The sequence below is a fragment of the Hemitrygon akajei genome, chromosome 6, assembly GCF_048418815.1.
Source record: "Hemitrygon akajei chromosome 6, sHemAka1.3, whole genome shotgun sequence".
In the NCBI taxonomy this organism is placed as follows: Eukaryota; Metazoa; Chordata; class Chondrichthyes; order Myliobatiformes; family Dasyatidae; genus Hemitrygon; species Hemitrygon akajei.
In genome coordinates this window covers 6,718,192-6,732,048 of record NC_133129.1, presented here as the reverse complement: position 1 = coordinate 6,732,048, position 13,857 = coordinate 6,718,192, and the positions used below count along the sequence as shown (strand labels likewise).

Here is a 13,857-nt window from a genome sequence, read left to right as displayed (position 1 = left end):
ATTGATGTGGGATTAGAGTAGATAGTTGCTGACTTTTTGAAAGTGATTAAAAGTAAAACCAAGTACTGCGCGTCAAGACAGTGACATCTTCCTTCCTGATAGGCTGAATGTCTTCTATGCACAATTTGATGTGTTGAATGGTGTGACATCGATGAAAGCCCCTTCTCCCCAGGGACAGTCTAACCACAGCTGAGGTAAGAAGGGTCATAGCCCAGGTAAACCCATGCAAAGCTGTGGGGCTGGACAACATACCTGGACAGGCTTTAAGGGACTGTGCGGTCCAGATAACAGAGTACTTAACAAACATTTTCAATATCTGAATCAGTCCACTGTCCCTGCATGCTTCCAGGCAGCCACCATAATTCAGGTGCCCAAGAGAGCAACAGTAATTGCGCAAACGATTACTGTCCAGTGGCACTGACTTCAACAATCATGAAGTGCTTTAAGTGGCTGGTAATCGACTGTATATATATATATATTATATAACCCCACCTTCCAACCACATTGCACTCTTTCCAGTTCGTCTATCATTCACACCTGTCCACTGATGGTGCCACAGCCCTGATTCTCCACTCCATCTTGTCCCACCTAGAAAACAATGCCTCATATCCTCAATGCTGTCCATCAATTTCAGCTCGACAAAGTTTGCCTATCATCCCTCAGAGGCTGGGGGTGGGGAAACTGTCCTCATTGAGACATTCCTCTCTGTAACTGGATCTTGGACTTGAAGCAAAGACCCTGGTCAGTCTGAGTTGGCAGCAACATATCAAACTCCAAAGCTGTGAAGATCCCTGCAGCACCTGGTGACCCTAAGATCTCTGTCTCAGAGATCTGTCTGGTTGTCTTTCAGAGGGGTGAGCCCTCATAAGGCAGCAGGCCCCTTTGGAGTAACTGGTAAGGCTCTGAAAACTCTTAGAAGTGTATTCAAGGACATTTTCAACCTTTCATTGCTACGGTTGGGAGTTCCCACCTGCTTCAAAAGGATAACAATTATATCAGTACCCAAGAAGAGTAGTGTGAGCTGCTTCAATAACTATCTTTCAGCAGCACTCAAATCTACAGCGATGAATTGCTTTGAGGTTGGTCATGAGCAGAGTCAACTCCTGCCTCGCGAGGACCTTACCCACTGCATTTAACACCAACATTCCTACAGTTCTGAACGATAAGCTACAGAAAACAAGGGCCTCTGTCTGCAACTAGATCCTCGACTTCCTAACCCGAAGACCATAATCTGTGCAGACTGGTATTAATAACTTCTCTTTGCTGACTACAAACATTGGTGCACCTCAGGGATATGTGCTTAGACCACTTCTCTACTCTCTCTATACCCATGACTGTGTGGATAGGCATAGCTCAAATGCCATTTGTAAATTTGCTGATGATACAACCGTTGTTGGCAGAATCTCAGATGGAAACCAGAGGGTGTACAGGAACAAGATATACCAGCCAATTGTGTGGTGTAGCATCAACAACCATGCACTCAACATCAGTAAGACCAAAAAGCTGATCATAAACTTCAGAAAAGATAGGACAAGGGATCATAAACCAACCCTCAGAGGGATCAGAAGTGGATAGAGTGATCAATTTCAAGTTCCTGAGTGTTAAGATCTCTGACTATCTAACCTGGTACCAACGTATCAATGCAGCTATAAAGAAGACAAGACAGCAGCTATATTTCATTAGGAGTTTGAGGAGATTTGGTTTGTCACCTAAGACACTCAAAAACTTGTGCAGATATGCCGTGGAGAACATTCTGATAAGCTGCACACTAGCTGGTATGCACAGGATCAAAAGAAGCTACAGTAAGTTGTAAAATTAGTCAGCTCCACCTTGGGTCCTAGCTTCCACTGTACCCAAGACATCTTCAAGGGGCGGTGTCTCAGAGAGCATCCATCATTAAGGACCCTCTTCACCCAGGGTATGCTCCCTTCTCCAAGATCCAAGATTGCGGCGCGACGCAGCTTGCAGCGGCCACTCCAGAACTGATTATCTGTTATCTGTGAAGTGGGGTGCCGTGCGCAATCATAATCGATTGAAAACGGATGTGGAAGCACGGAGAAACCGGGAAATTCCAGGAAGACCTTCTTCGATGCTGCTGTGAGGTCCGGGACTCTGCTGGGAAGAACAGGCCCCCAGTCCTCGGGGTCGCGTTGCCAATGGCCGTTGGCGGGGCCATCTTAATACGCTCGGCAGAGGATGGTGCTCGGAGAAGCTGTGCCGGAGGGGATGGTCGTCGGCTCGGAGATTCGACGGATTCAGGTCGCTTTCAGTGTGTGCTGCGTCTGCGAGGCTGAGTCGGGCGGCGCCACGGAAGTCCATAGCGGGAGTACTCCCTTCTGCCACCGGCGTGGGATGGGGAGTTTGTCGGGACCCTGGGGACTTGTGGAAACTGGTGATTTCTTTTGAACTTACAGTCCTTTAACATCTTGGACTATTTTTACTGTGCCCATAGTCTGTTTTTTTTAATCAATGATGCTATTGTTTGCACTGTTGTAACTATAAGTTGTAATTATGTGGTTTTGTGCAGGTCTTGTAGCTTTAGTTTTTGGTTTTGTTTTTTGTCTGGTGGATTTGGAGCTCCTTTCCAGGGAACGCGCTAGATGGTAGCGCGATATTAATACGCAGCAGCCTCTCCGGACTCTGGATTGGTGATTGCCAAACGTTACGTGGATTTTCTGGTGTAGTCTGTTTTGTCATATGCTTTTGTGATATCATTCTGTGGGAACGTTGTCTCATTTTTTAACTGTATTGCATTTGTGATTTCTAAATGACAATAAACTGAATCTGAATCTTCTCATTGTTACCATCAGGAAACAGGTACAGAAGTCTGAAGGCACACACTCAGCAATTCAGGAAGTTTCTTTCCCTCTGCCATCCAATTCTTAAATGAACATTGAACCCAACACTACCTCACGTTTATTATTTCTGCTTCAAAATGCTGAGCACTGGCACCAGGACAGTGTGCTGAACCCATTGCTCTTCATGGTGCTGACTCACCACTGCACTGCCAGATTCAGCTCAAACCACATCATTCCAAGTTCAAAGTTTGAAGTATGTATCAAAGTACGTACATATATGCCACCATATACAACCCTGAGATTCATTTTCCTATGGGCAATCGGAGCAAATACAAGCAGCACAATAGAATCAATGAAAGATACAAGATGGACAAACAGCTAATGTGCAAAAGACAATAAATTGTGTAAATAGAAAATGAATGAAATAAGCAATAAATGGAGAACATGAGATGCAGAGTCCTTTGAAGTCCATAGCTTGTGGAACAGTTCAGTAATGAGGCGAGCAAAGTTGAGTAAAATAATCTCCTCTAGTTCAAGAGCCTGATGGAACTGTTCCTGAACCTGGAGCTCCTGAAGTTCCTATAACAACTTCTTGATGACAACAGCCGGAAGAGAGCATAGCCTGGATGGGTGGTGGGTGTCCTTGATGGTAGATGCTGCTTTCCTGCAGCAACACTCTGTGTGGATGTGCTCAATGGTGGGAAAGGCTTTATCAATGATGGACTGGGCCGTATCCACTTATTTTTGTAGGGAATTAGTGTTTCCATATGAGGCGGTAATGCAACCAGACAATATATTCTCACGACACAACTATAACAATTCTAAATGACATGCCAAATTGTCTCAAACTTCTGAGAAAGCAGAGGCACTGTCATGCTTTCTTCATAATGTCACTAACATGCTGGATCCAGGACAGGTCCTCTGAAATAACACCAAGGAAATAAGTTCTCAATCCTCTCCACTTCCCTAATGCCACATTTTCAATCTCCAAATATATGCTGATTCATCACCGCCCTTGATTTGGCCAACAACAATTTTAACAACAATTGTAATGTTAAAATTGTACAAGGCATTGGTAAGGCCAAATTTGGAATATTGTGTACAGTTCTGGTCACCGAATTATAGGAAAGATATCAATAAATTAGAGAGAGTGCAGAGACGATTTACTAGGATGTTACCTGGGTTTCAGCACTTAAGTTACAGAGAAAGGTTGAACAAGTTAGGTCTCTATTCATTGGAGCGTAGAAGGTTGAGGGGGAATTTGATCGAGGTATTTAAAATTTTGAGAGGGATAGATAGGGTTGACGTGAATAGGCTGTTTCCATTGAGAGTAGGGGAGATTCAAACGAGAGGACATGATTTGAGAACTAGGGGGCAAAAGTTTAAGGGAAACACGAGGGGGTATTTCTTTACTCAGAGAGTGATAGCTGTGTGGAATGAGCTTCCTGTAGAAGTAGTAGAGGCCAGTTCAGTTGTGTCATTTAAGATAAAATTGGATAGGTATATGGACAGGAAAGGAGTGGAGGGTTATGGGCTGAGTGCGGGTAGGTGGGACTAGGTGAGATTAAGAGTTCGGCACAGACTAGGAGGGCCGGAATGGCCTGTTTCCGTGCTGTGATTGTTATATGGTTATAACAATGATGTTGCCTGCAAACTTAAATATGGCATTAAAGAATGGAGTGAAGTATGGAACGATAGGCATTCCTAATTGCAATATAGCAGTGGTTGAGTGTGCTGGGACCCCTGGTGCTGCAGGTGACTAACTGGGCAGAGATTTCTTCAAACAAGCCTGATTGAAGTCCCCATCAATGTTTTCCAAAGTTTAAATAAATCAGGGGTAGGCTGTTTTTTTTTGTTTGCTGATGCAGTCACTCAGTACATTGAGGGCCTACATAACATTGTCCTTTGGCAGTATGTAAACTACAGTCAGGATTACAGAGAACGCTCTTGGCAAGTAGAACAGTCAGCACTTAATCATTAGATGTTCCAGGTCAGGATAACAAAAGTGTGAAAAACCTGCTGCATCCGAACAACACAAGCAGTTAATCACGAAGCATGGATACCCACCTTCTGCCTTCTCTGAATCAGCAGTTGTATCGAGAAGCCATCAGGTCTTACCAATGTATCTGGCATGTCTCCATGAAACACAAGACGCAGTAATTCTGTTTCCCTCCGATCTTGCCCTCAGGTCCTCAGCAAATGTACAGTCACTGGAGAACAATACTAGCAAGTTGCTGGGTAGAGGAATTTTCATTCCCCAGTGTTTCAGTCTGACTCCACGGCCTCCCTTCCTTTCAGCCATGGCAATATACTTAAAAGTTCCACTTAAAGGTGTCGGACCTGCATGCTTGAGAATTAAGTGTTGCTCAGAAGATTCTGAAATTACTAGTTTGTAAAGACGGTTCAAAAGTACGTTATTTAAAGAGAAATTACAGGCTACAAATTGTAGTGAGAATAGCTCAGAAGTACACTGCAGTTTTTAAGCTGCCCACAACACATTGCCATGTTTCACCAGCACCATCTTGCATCACCCGCTCTTGATACAAGTGGTTATCCTCATCAGCAACAATGGTGAGTCAGCATACAGGGAGCAGGTAGAGAGGCTTGATATATGGTGTGAAAACAACAGTCTCAGCATGGACAAGACAAAAGAAAGATGACTGTGGACTTCAGGAAGGTACGGTCGGCCACTCTCCTTTGCACATCAATGTAGTGCTGTACAGAGAGTGAAGAGCACAAGGAACTTTGGTGCGCACAGAACAGACTAACTAACCTAACCCCACAACACCTCCTCACTAATTAAGGAGGCACAATAGCACCTCCACTTTGAGACTTGGGCTTCCTGCCCCATTCTAACAACTTTCTACAGAAGCAACATCGGAAATGGAGTTTGTCTGCAACATTGTGCGGTACAGAAGCTGCAAAGCATTGTATTGCAAGAAGCTATAGAGGTCAGTAAAAACCGCTGAGAGGATCATTGGGGACTCTCCCCTCCCCCCACCATTTATGACTTTTACCAAGAGTGTTGCAAACGAAAGGCCCAAAGCATTGTTGAGGAACCCTACCATCCATTCAACAATCTCTTTGACCAACTACTGTCAGGAAGGAGATACAGAAGCTCAGGACCAGGAAAATCAGATTGGGCAAGAGCTTCTTCCCTCAGTCTGTGAGGCTAATAAATACCCTGCCATCACTGAGGTCTCATCACTAGAGCAAAAACCTGTTTACTGTACTGTTTGTCTGTGCTGTGCAGTCCAAACATTTTGAATTATATTTTATTAACTTATTTGTGGTAATATTGTGTATATATGTTTTGTGGGTGCACTATGGTCCTGAGAAACATTGTTTCCCTTGCTTGTATATATGTAAAGTCAAATGACAATGAACTTGAAGTGATCAAAATATAATTAAATCCACCCTGCAGCTTGAGAGGAAACCGAGAAAAATCAAATGTATTGGAAGTGCAATTGAGTATACGTAGCTACAGGGGATGAAAGGGGAGCTCCCAAAGTTGATTGGAAGAGTACCTTAGTTATCCCTCCGATAATTATGTGGAGATTTGTGACAATTATGATTTTATAGCGGTGTGCTACACACAGCGCTGAAATAACGACACGCAGTCGGTGAGTTGCAGTTGCAAAAGATTTATTCAAACTTTGCGGCCTCGCTTTAAAGCCTTCCTGTAGGCTTTAAATGCTGCAGGGGGTGCATATCCACAGTCCCGTCCCGCGTGTGGGCTTTTCCCCTTGCTGGTGAAGAAGGCCTGGTGCCCTTTTTGGGACCGACCTCAATGCCGGCGCACACCACTTTGTGAGCTGGTTCGAGTGCGCTGGGAAGTGGGTCACCACATAACCACCCCCCCAAAACCGGTGATACACCCCCCCCCCCCCCAATGTCCTCAGTCTGGGTCGGACTCTGTTTGGGAGGTCTGCCTCCGCGCCACGGTGCCTGAATCTCGACCGGCTGCGCCAAGTCCACATGGGCCGGTTTGAGTCGGTCCACTGTGAAAACTTCTCTTCCCCCCCAATTTCCAGCACGAATGTGGACCCGTTGTTTCTGATCACTATAAACGGCCCCTTTTAGGGCCAGCAGTGTCCGGTGTCCACCCCGTCGTACAAAAACAAACTTACAGTTCTGCTGGTCTTTGGGTACGCAGGTTGGGTTCTGTCCATGCTGTGAAATGGGTATGGGGGCCAGGTTACCGAGCCTCTCACATAGTCTGTCCAGGACTGCTGCGGGTTCTTCCTCTTGCCCCCTTGGGGCTGGTATGAACTCTCCTGGGACGACCAGGGGTGCGCCGTACACCAACTTGGCCGACGAGGAGTACAGATCCTCTTTTGGCGCCGTGCGGATTCTGAGCAGGACCCAGGGAAGCTCGTCCACCCAGTTAGGCCCTTTGAGACGGGCCATGAGAGCCGACTTCAGGTGACGGTGGAAACGCTCCACCAGTCCGTTCGACTGTGGGTGGTAGGCAGTTGTGTGGTGCAGCTGTGTCCCCAAAAGGCTGGCCATAGCTGACCACAGGCTGGAGGTGAACTGGGCGCCTCTGTCGGAAGTAATGTGATACCCAGGCGAGATACCCAGGTTGCAATCAGAGCTCGGGCGCAGGATTCAGAGGTGATGTGGGTGAGCGGGACCCCCTCTGGCCATCTTGTGAACCAGTCTACGATAGTCAGGAGGTGCTGCACTCCTCGCGACACTGGCAGGGGGCCCACGATATCCATATGAATGTGGTCGAAACGCCGGCAGGTGGGGTGGAACTGCTGCGGCAGGGCTTTGGTGTGCCGCTGCACCTTGGCTGTTTGGCAGTGCATGCACGTTCTGGCCCATTCACTGACCTGCTTGCGGAGTCTGTGCCAAACGAACCTGTTGGCTACCATCCGGACGGTTGTCCTGATGGAGGGGTGCGCTAAGTTGTGAATGGAGTTGAAAACGCGCTGCCGCCAGGCTGCCGGGACGATGGGGTGGGGTTGGCCAGTGGTTACGTCACAGAGTAGGGTCCTCTCACCTGGGCCTACGGGGAGGTCCTGGAGCTGCAAACCGGAGACTGCAGTTCTGTAACTAGGGATCTCCTCGTCTGCCTACTGCGCCTCCGCCAGCGCTTCATAGTCTACCCCCTGGAACAGGGCTTGGATGTTAGGTCTGGAGAGAGCGTCCGCCACGACATTGTCCTTTCCCGAGACATGCTGAACATCCGTTGTGTATTCGGCGGTGTAGGACAGATGTCGCTGCTGGCGGGACGACCAGGGGTCGGACGCTTTCGTGAACGCAAAGGTAAGCGGTTTGTGGTCCGTGAACGCGGTGAAGGGCCTACCTTCTAAGAAGTACCTGAAATGCCAGATTGCCAGGTATAGCGCCAACAGTTCCTGGTCGAAAGCACTGTATGTGAGCTCAGGTGGTCGTAGGTGTTTGCTGAAGAACGCCAGAGGTTGCCAGCGACCCTCGTTGAGTTGTTCCAGCACTCCACCGACTGCCGTGTTGGATGCATCCACTGTGAGGGCGGTAGGGACGTCTGTTCTGGGGTGCACTAGCATCGCGGCGTTTGCCAAGGATTCTTTGGTTTTAACGAAAGCAGCTGCGGACTCCTCGTACCAGGTAATGTCCTTGCCCTTACCCGACATCAGGGCGAACAGGGGACGCATGATTCAGGGGAGGAAGTGGTGGTAGAAATTCACCATACCCGCGAATTCCTGCAGGCCTTTGATTGTGTTGGGTCGGGTAAGTGACGGACCGCGTCTACCTTGGCAGGCAGAAGGGTTGCCCCGTCTTTAGTAATCCTGTGGCCCAGGAAGTCGATGGTGTTGAGCCCGAACTGGCATTTGACCGGGTTGATTGTAAGACCGTATTCACTCAGTCGGGCGTAGAGTTGATGGAGGTGGGACAGATGCTCCTGACGACTATTGCTGGCTATGAGGATGTCGTCCAAATAGATGAAAGCGAAGTCCAGGTCGCGTCCCACCGGGTCCATTAACTGCTGGAACGTCTGTGCGGCATTGTTTAGGCTGAACGGCATGCGGAGGAACTCGAAAAGGCCGAACGGGGTGATGAGTGCCGTTTCGAGGACATCGTCTGAATGCATCGGGATTTGATGTTATCTCCGGACGAGGTCTACCTTGGAGAAGATCCGTGCGCCGTGCAGGTTTGCTGCAAAGTTGTGAATGTGCGGCACAGGTTAGCGGTCCGTTGTTGTAGCCTCAATCAGCCTGCGGTAATCGCCGCATGGTCTCCAGCTCCCTGTTGCTTTGGGCACCATGTGCAGGGGGGAGGCTCATGGGCTGTCGGACCGCCGTATGATCCCCAATTCCTCCATTCTCTCGAACTCCTCCTTCGCCAGTCGGAGCTTGTCCAGGGGAAGCCTTTGAGCACGGGCGTGGAGGGGTGGTCCTTGGGTCAGGATGTGGTGCTGTACTCTGTGTCCAGGCATGGCTGCCGTGAACTGCGGTGCCAGAACCGATGGGAAATCCGCCAGGACTCTGGTGAAGTCGTTGTCGGACAGCGTGATGGAGTCTAGGTGTGGGGCCGGCAACTGGGCTTCACCCTGGGAGAACGTTTCAAAGGTCTCGGCGTGGACCAGTCTCTTCCCTTGCAGGTCGACCAGTAGGCTGTGAGCTCGCAAAAAGTCCGCCCCCAGGAGCGGTTGGGCTATGGTGGCCAATGTGAAGTCCCACATGAACCGGCTGGAGCCGAACTGTAGCCGCACCGTACAGGTGCCATAGGTCCTTATTGTGCTACCGTTCGCGGCCCTCAGGGTGGGACCCGGTTCTCTGTTGCGGGTGTCGTAACTTGTTGGAGGTAAGACGCTGATCTCGGCTCTGGTGTCGACCGAAAAGCGGTGTCCTGACTGCTTGTCCCAGACATACAGGAGGCTATCCTGATGGCCAGCCGCCGTAGCCATTAGCGCCGGCTGGCCCTGGCATTTCCCGGGAACTTGCAGGGCAGGCTGAAGCAGCGGGCTTCTGCGCCCCACCGCTGGTGGTAGAAGCACCATTGTTCGTTGGTCTTCTCACTCCTGCCTCTGAGGTTAATGGGCTCTGCAGCCGGGCCTGGTCTGGTCTGCTGCTGGGAGCGTGGCTTGGTGATCTGTGCGACAGACTCCCCACTCTCCTTCTTGGCTTTCCACAGCACGTCTGCCCAGGCCGCCACCTTTCGGGGGTCGCTGAAATCCACGTTGGACAGCAGCAGGCGTATGTCCTCAGGCAGCTGCTCTAGGAACGCCTGTTCAAACATGAGGCAGGGCTTGTGTCCTCCCGCCAGGGCCAGCATCTCGTTCATCAAAGCCAACGGCGGCCTGTCTCCCAAACCATCCAGCTGCAGTAAGCAGGCAGCTCGTTCGCGCCGTGTTAGTCCGAAAGACCTTATGAGCAAGGCTTTGAATTCTGTGTATTTGCCGTCCTCCGGGGGCAACTGTATGAACTCCTCAACCTGGGCGGCTGTCTCCTGGTCGAGGGAGCTCACCACGTAGTAGTAACGTGTGGAATCCGCGGTTATCTGCCGAATGTGGAATTGGGCTTCTGCTTGCTGCAACCATTGGTGAGGTCGCAGCGTCCAGAAGCTTGGCAGTTTTAACGAAACTGCATGAACAGATATCTCCGGTCCAAATATCATTTGGGCCGTCGGGGTCACCAATTGCAGCAGTGTGCTACACACAGCGCTGAAATAACGACACGCAGTCAGTGAGTTGCAGTTGCAAAAGAGGTTTATTCAAACTTTGCGGCCTTGCTTTAAAGCCTTCCTGTTCCCACCCTCCCCAGGCGGAATGCTGTAGGGGGCGCATATTCACAGTCCCGTCCCGCGCGCAGGCTCTTCCCCTTGCTGGTGAAGAAGGCCTGGCGCCCTTTTTGGGACCAACTTCAATGCCAGCACACGCTACTTTGTGAGCCGGGTCGAGTGCGCTGGGAAGTGGGTCGCCACAATTTTATGATATATATGTACAGTATCTGAAATACATCTTACAGAAATGTTTGATGATAAACTTCAATACAAAATAAATTACAAAATAAATTACAAAAAAAGGAGTACCTTAGCAGGAATTAACAGTAGTACAGCAGAGCAGCAATGACAGAAGTCACTGGAACAAATTCAAAAGATGCAGGATCAGTTCATCACAAACAAGCAGCAGCATTCTAAAGGGAGGATGTGACAACTATGACTGACACAGGAAGTCAAAAACAGCATAAAAACAAGAGGGTAAATGATAATGCAAAAATTAGCAAGAAGCCAAACCATAAGACATAGAATGGCAGAGCAGGCTGGATGGGCCAAGTGGCCTACTTCTGCTCCTATCAAGGCTGATCCAGGATCCCACTCAACCCCATACATCTGCCTTCCTGCCATAGCCTTTGATGCCCTGACCAAACAGGAAATGATCAAACTTCTGCCTTAAATATACCCATGGACTTTGCTTCCATCGCAGTCATGGCAGAACATTCCACAGATTCACTACTCTCCAGCTAAAAAAAAAAAAATTCCTCTTTACATCTGTTTTAAACAGTTGTCCCTCAATTTTGAGGCTGTGCCCTCTAGTTCTGGAGACCCACACCATAGGAAACATCCTCTCCACATTCACCCTATCTAGTTATTTCAACTTTTAGTAGGTCTCAACGAAAGCCCCACACATTCTTCTAAATTCCAGTGAGTACAGGCCCAAAGCTACCAAATGCTCCTCATGTTAACCCCTTCATTCTCAGAATTATCCTTGTGAATCTCCTCTGGACCATCTCCAATCACAAAACAGCCTTTCTGAGATATGGGCCTGACAACAAGTGCTGCCTGACTAGTGTCTTATAAAGCCTCAGCATTATGTCCTTGCTTTTATATTCCTTCTCCTTGAAATAAATGCCTAATTGCTTTACCTTCTTTACCACAGACTCAACCTGTAAATTAACCTCTGGCAGTGTTGAACAAGGACTCTCAAATCCCTCTGAATTGAACCTTCTCCCCGCTTAGATAAGAGTCTGCACTATTGTTCCTTTTACCAAAATGCATTACCATACATTTCCCAACACTGCATTCCACCTGTCACTTCTTTGCCCATTCTTCCAATTTGTCTAAGTCCTGCTGCAATCACATTGCTTCGTCAGCACTGTATACCCCTCCACTTATCTTCATATCATCCGCAAATTTTGCCACAAAGCTATCAATTCCATTATCCAAATCACTGACAAACAATGTGAAAGTAGCGGTCCCAATTCTGGCCAGAGGAACACCACTAGTCACCTGCAGCCAGCCAGTAAAGGCTCCTTTTATTCCCACTCGCTGCCTCCTGCATATCAGCCATTCTGTTATCCATGCCAGTATCTTTCCTGTAATGCCATAGGATTTTATCTTGTCAAGTAACCTCACATGTGGCACTTTAGCAAACATCTTCTGAAAATCAAATAAATGACATCCACTGCCTTTCCTTGTCCACCCTGCTTGTTACTTCCTCAAAGAACTAACAGATTTGGCAGGCAAGATTTCCCTTCATAGAGACCATGCTCACTTTGACTTATTTTATTAGTCTCCAAGTGTCTTGAAACCTCATCCTTATTAATAGATTCCAAGACTTTCCCAACAACTGAAGTTAGGCTAACTGGCCTATAATTTCCTTTCTTTTGACTTCCTCCTTTCTTAAAGAGTGAAGTGACATTTGCAATCTTCTAGTCCCCTGGGACCATGCCAGAATGGAGTGATTTTTGAAAGATTAGGACCAATGCATGTTACCTCTTCACTTTGACAACTGGCAAAGTTTTTAAAAAAACAACTAAAAAAAAAGCAAAAAGGGGAAAAATGAAAAGTAAAGGAAAGCTAGCCAATTATATAAGCTTTTTTTCATATATAGAGTAAAAGAGGCATATAAGAGGTAACTATCAGACTACTGGAAAATGACACGGGAGCAGTAGTAATATGGAACAAAGAAGCAACAGACAAAATGAATAAATACTGTGTCAGTCTTCACTGTGGAAGACACCAGCAAACATGCCAGAAAATCCAAGCGTCTCAGAAACAGATGTTTAGTTTGTAATATCACAGAGTAGTAGTCAAGGAGTGGAATCAGTGGAAGGAATGTGGGTGATGGACAAGTGCAAAGGGCCAAAGAAGGTAATGAGGCAATGGCTGGGGGAAGGCAGATAGATCATGAAGGGAGAGAATATAGAGACAAGAATCAGTTACCAGAATTCATGAACATGAGAATTTAATGCTCATGCCACCAAGCTGCAAGCTACACTAACATGACAGCATAGATAAAGGCCCTTCAACCGATATCCTTTATGCCTATACACTGCCCAGTCTATTCAATGTACACCTGCACCACAGCCCTTCATAATCTTCCCATCCATCTACTTACCCAAACTTCTCTTAAATGTTGCAATCAAACCTACATCCACTGCTTCCTCTGGCAGCTCGTTCCACACTTGCACCACCCTCTAAGTGAAACTTCCCCCAAGCCCCTCTTCAATATTTCACCTTTCACTCTTAACCTTTGACCTCTAGTAGTTTCCAACCTCAGTGGAAAAAGCCTTCTTGCATTTACCCCATCTATACCCAATTTTCTATACCGCTATCAAATCTTTCCTCAATCTCCTACACACCAGAAAATAAAGTCCTAACGTATTCAACCTTTCCCTGTAACTCAGGTTCTCAAGTCCTCATAATATCTTTGTAAATTTTTTGTACTTTCAATCTTATTGATATCTTTGCTCTAACCAGAATTATGCACAATACTCCAAATTTGATCTCACCAATGTCCTTTACGACTTCAACATAATATCCCATCTCCTATACTCAATGTCCTGATTTATGAAGGCTAATGTGCCAAAAGCTCTCTTTATGAACCTATCTACTTGTGACTCCACTTTCATTTAAACTGTGTTTTTTAAGTTGATTAAATCAGGTCTTTTTAACTCAGAAGCATATATAGTCTGTAGCACTGCAAGATGTTCTTTAATCAATACAGCCTGTCATTATCGTCAAGGTTACTTTAACCCTTCTTCCCTAAACAACTTTATTCAGGAATATTTACTATCGGATCCTGTTTTGCTTGGGAGTCAGATCTCATCACTTCAATATCAAAAGCCAA

At 47.3% G+C, this 13,857-nt stretch overlaps 1 protein-coding gene across 5 annotated transcripts in view; it reads right to left on the bottom strand.

Annotated features, from left to right (window-relative positions):
- The window catches only part of LOC140728834 (nipped-B-like protein), a 499,555-nt gene that overhangs the window by 442,231 nt on the left and 43,467 nt on the right, over nucleotides 1–13,857 (bottom strand). The window lies entirely within an intron of this gene.